This window comes from Myotis lucifugus, unplaced genomic scaffold (genome assembly GCF_000147115.1).
Source record: "Myotis lucifugus unplaced genomic scaffold, Myoluc2.0 scaffold_26, whole genome shotgun sequence".
Classification (NCBI taxonomy): Eukaryota; Metazoa; Chordata; class Mammalia; order Chiroptera; family Vespertilionidae; genus Myotis; species Myotis lucifugus.
This window is the reverse complement of record NW_005871074.1, coordinates 1,091,895-1,097,261: the sequence shown is the minus strand read 5'-3', so window position 1 is coordinate 1,097,261 and position 5,367 is coordinate 1,091,895.

The window sequence follows — 5,367 nt, the reverse complement described above, 5'->3', positions numbered from 1 at the left end:
AAAATACAGCTGTTTTATACTTCACCCCACACCCCAAAGGAGAGAGTGGTGCTGCTAAATGCTTCCATATCTGCTCTTTCAGTCCTCCACAAATCCCAACAGCCTAAGAGTAAGTCCAAGGCTTGCTTCTGAAATGCTTAAGAGACAGAATGCATACTAAACAGCAAGCAGAAGCTACCTAAATTACCATTGTGGCCTGGTGTTGGAACTTGCCATTTTGAGGCAGGGGAAATGTTCTGGGTATGATTCCAGACTTATACAGGACTTCTCAGTAAGATGAACTGAATAAAAATATCTACTGGGAAACTCATTCCAAGCATGTACCTTGTACTTGTCCAGCACAGTGACAGATTTTTAATGTCTGAAACACACAAAACTGGGTAGTAAGCTATTCACAGAAGGGCTAGAATAGCTTATTCACTGACAATGTCAACTGATAACAGAAAATTCAACCAAATTTATAGAAGGAAGCAAATATTCATTGACTTTGAGTTAAAAACTTTTGTTAATCTGAAATTCTATGTCATATTCTACTCAGATAATGCTTCTTAATTGGGTCCAAGAAACTAGCCAAAGTAGACATCCTAGATCACTATTTACTTCTAAACAAGTCTTCCTATAAGCAAGTTAGACAGTCATTTTGTCTTAACTCTAAGGGAGAAGATGCTGTTTGTTGAAGTTTTATTGGCCTGAGCTTAATATAGGTAGGAATTGTCATTATCTGAGAGATAGGAGACCATGGGAGTTCAGAGGTCAGCATACCTAACCTAGACAGTAACAAGTATTTTGGTATTCCTATCATTGTTAAAATGACTTAACCCCCCTTGAGTATTAATTTTTGAACTAGTATAGATTAATAAATCTGAGATTGTATCTAATCTATTTCTATTTTAAAATAGGCAGATACCAGGCATGTGCGCCAGGTTCTTGTAGCCACTTGTGTCTCCTGTCCCCCGTCCATCCCAAGGGGTATAAGTGTGTTTGTCCAGAGGGAATGTCTCTTTTACCTTCTGGTTCTTGTAGTGGTAAGTATCCGGGGTGAAATGGGCTTGGCTCAAGGAGACATGTTCTATGATAGTCCTGGAAATAATATAGCTTCCATTTTTGTATCAATCACATTTATACTGACAACCTACTTTGATAATGTTTTGTTATCAAAAGACCTTGATTAGGTGGGGTTTTTTCTTTGTGCTAAGATATATACATAACATAACATTTACCATTTTAACCATTTTAAGTATATAGTTTAGTGGTACCAAGTATATTCTCATTTTTGTGCAACCATTACTGCCACTCATTTCCAGAATTTGTCATCTTCCAAAAATGAAATGCTATACTCACTAATTAATAACTCCCATTTATCTCCCCCCTAACCCCTGGCAACCATCATTTTACTTTCTGTTTCTGAATTTTATTACACTAGGTACTTCATATGGGTGGAATCATATAGTGTTTTTCCTTTTGTGACTGGCTTATTTCACTTAGCATTATGTTTTCAAGGTTCATCTACATTGTAACATGAATTTTCTTTCTTTTTAAGACAATAATATTCCATTTTGTTCATTCATTTATCCATTAATGGGTTTTATTAGTTTTCATACAGGAAAATAAATAGCTTATACCATTCAGTTTTGCATGCAAAACAACAACTAAGTTGGTATAAGAAATAAATCCTCTATAGTCTTTTTTAAAAAAATACATTTTATTGATTTTTTTACAGAGAGGAAGGGAGAGGGATAGAGAGGCAGAAACATCGATGAGAGATGAGAGAGAAACATTGATTCAGCTGCCTCTTGCACGCCCCTGACTGGGGATGTGCCAGCAACCCAGGTACATGCCCTTGACCGGAATCGAACCTGGGGCCCTTCAGTCCGAAGGCCGACGCTCTATCCACTGAGCCAAACCGGTTAGGCCTCCTCTATAGTTTTATGACTATTATGTGCTCTGACTTAAGTTTGTAAAATAGTGTCTACTTCAATATAGTCCTTCATGCTGCTATTTCCACTTTAAATATTAAAGGCTACATAATCAATGAACATCTCTATCCAAAATACTTGACTTTTTTCTATAAGACATTGAGATTTTAAGAATAAATAACATAAATGTGTTCATGTCCTAATTACCTTTAAGTAACACAATGCATAGGTAGCCATGGGATGAAATCCTGGTGTAATAAGCTGTTGTGTCAAACTCAAGACTTCAGCTTAAGTTGTATTTTGAATATTCTATGTACAGTTCAATACCCAATTAACTTTCCTTCACCTGGGCAGTAGAGTTTGCAATTCTCTGTGCTGAGACTTGGGTGCTATCAGCAAGGATTTGAGGACATCACCGGATCAAATGGAGCAGCACGCCTGCCCTAATCCTCATGCTTCTGAGTTCACCTTTCAGCAGAAATTCGGAGTCAGTGCCTTGGGAAAGCTGAGCAACACTTTCTTTTGCCCAAATGACTCCTTCTCTAAGGAAGATAGGGCAGTCATGTTGTATGTGTGCTTTAGCAGTGAACTTTATTAAGGTCCCTTTCTAGGAATGCCTCAGCTTGAGAGAGGGGCCTTGCTCAAGATGGGAGCGTGGGGCTTATCTGACATAGGGGTGAGCAGTGAATCTCTCCCTTTCCCTGGTAGACTTAAAACTAGTGTTTTCTTCTGGCAAACGGCTCTACTTGTTGAAAGTTGGTTTTATGGGAACTGCGATAGAGAGAACCCTAGTTCAAGAGCATCCTAGGAACATCTATCTACTGGATGTTGACTGGAAAAGAAACCTCGTCTACTGGACAAGTGCCCAGGGACATCTGTTCTGCTCAACTGGCTATTCAGGAAAAAAGCAGGAGATTTGGACAGAGCATGCAGGTCAGCTGGGAGGGCTGTTTGGGATTTGTCCTTTTTTGGGGGGATGGGGGGGTTCTAAAATTACTAAGAACAAAAACAAAAAGCCCCCTACCTGATTCTGATCTGAATCAACCTTAATGCCAAAGAGTGTTTTTTAACTAATTGGAATATTGTGTTTCTGATGTACTCTTCTTCTTATAAGAGGAGTGCAGACTGGTAAAAGGCTACCACGATTTGGGAAGTCCTAGGGTCAGTAATAAGGTTTAAAATTTTTTTTGCTGGCCTTAAGTCTGAGTAGGATAGAAATGAACCTTAAATACTTCAATTTTGCATTACAGACTTTCTTCCACTAATTTAGAAGTGATTTGCAATGCAGATTTCAGAGAGAACTAGCAAGATATTTTCTTAATATGGTAATATATACTTTCTCTCCCCGCCCACACTCCTAAATGCCACTCCCCAACTTTAGCTCCCTGTTCTTGGCCTAAATGCAAATCTATTTTATAAAGGAAAACTGAGACTTGAACTCTTGGGTGAATCATTTGATCTCTGAATGTGTGTGCTTTTTGTATTCTTATTTTCTTTTTCTTTTTTCTCTTTGTACTCTTAAGTACCAAGGATATTCTTTAGTGAAAGAAGTGCCGTATAGAACTGCATGTTACTGTAGAGCAATAGACTCTACCCAGAATCCTGTGGGCAGCACAGTGCTAGCACTTAGGAGTTCTAGTACCTGACTCAGAGAACTTTCAGGAGAAACTGAAATGGACAGTGGTTGGTGACACTGATGGCTATTTGGAAACTCCTGATCATGAGTTACTTCTTACTTCATATAAATGCTACCTTCCCTTAGCTGACTAGTCTTTGCTAACTGGTTTCTGTGTTGCAATTATTATATCAAGGAATTGTAAGAGGCTAACAATTTCATTTGAGCTTCCTCTAGTGTTGAATATTCAGTCCCTGTGGTAGGCAGATGCGAAATTATATAATATATATACTAGAGGCCTGGTGCATGAAATTCATGTGTAGGTGGGGTCCCTAGGCCTGGTTGGCAATCAGGGCCGATCAGGGCCAGGCCAATCAGGGCCTGCTGGCTTGGGGGAGGGAAGGAGGGAGGGGCCATGGGGAGGGACTGTGGGAGGTTGGCCGGCTGGGGGAGATTGGCTATGAGAGTGCACTGACCACCAGGGGGCAGCTCCTGTGTTGAGTGCACACCATAGTGACCAGTCATTCCGGTCATTCTGGTCATTCTGGTCGCTTAGGCTTTTATATATATAGATGTCTTTGCCCCGAGTTTCTGGAACAGAGCTCCTTAGACCTTTTAATTCCTTGAGTGATAGGAGCATCTGACACAGAGGTCCCAAATCCCTTGGAATTTGCTGGGCAATTCTTGGTGGCTCCTGGATGAGGGTTGGTCATCACAAAGAACAAGCCAAGATTAGAAGCTTGGAACTTTCAGCCCCATTCCTCATTCTCAGGAAGAGGGAGCAGGGCTAGAAATAGAGTTAATAATCAATCACACAAATGTAATGAAGACTCCATAAAAATCCCCAAAGTATGGGTTTCAAAGAGTTTCTGAACTGAGAGCACCTTCACGTGCTGTGAGGGTGGCACACCCCAGCACCATGGGGACAGATGTTCCTGAGCTTGGCCTCTGGACGTTCCCATATATCCCTTAATGTAGCTGTTCATGTGTATCCTTTATATAATAAACCAGCAAATGTAAGTGTTTTTCTGAGTTCTCTGAGCCACTGTATCAAATTATTGAATCCCAGAGGGGTTTGTGGGAACCCTGATTTACAGCCAGACAGTCAGAGTATAGGTGACAACCTGAGACTTGTGAGTGGCCTCTGAAATGGGGGAAGTCTTGTGGGACTGAGTCTTCACCTGTGGGATCTGATGCTACTCCAGAGAGATGCTGTCAGAACTAAATTGAATTGTGGGACACCCAACTGGTGTTACAGAATTGCATGGTGTGGGGGAATAATCCCACATGTGTGGTGCGAGAAGAATTGTGGGGGAGTAAGAGACACACAGTGGGTGAACAGCTTGACAAAGCCAGGCAGGCCTCTTATAGGTGGTAATCAGCTCAACCCCTGCTATCTAGGCCTGCTTACAGGTCTCAGGGCCCCCTTACAACCCACAGAACATCAGCTTTCAGTGTCTCCTTACGTCAAAGTGTACTGACATCCATGTCGTGTTAATCTTGTCCTCTTATGGAACATTGAGGCTGGAAAACACTGGTGAAATTCCTAATAAAAAATGGGAGGGCTTCAAAATTCTGTTTTAGACAAGGGCGCATGTCTTTAAGACCTGTGTAGACTTGCTCAAAGAACGTTCTGTGACTGACACTGGATTTTCAACCTTGGACCTGAGTGGAACCAAGGTTAAATCTAATTCCAGAGAGAGGACATGTTTTCTGCAGATGGCAGAGCCCAACAAAGAAGAGAAAAGCTGCACTGAGTGTGGCCTGTCTGTTTTTACTAATGTGTCAACCTTAAGTCAAGTCTTTCCTGGGCAAGAGTGACTTGAGGAATATGGG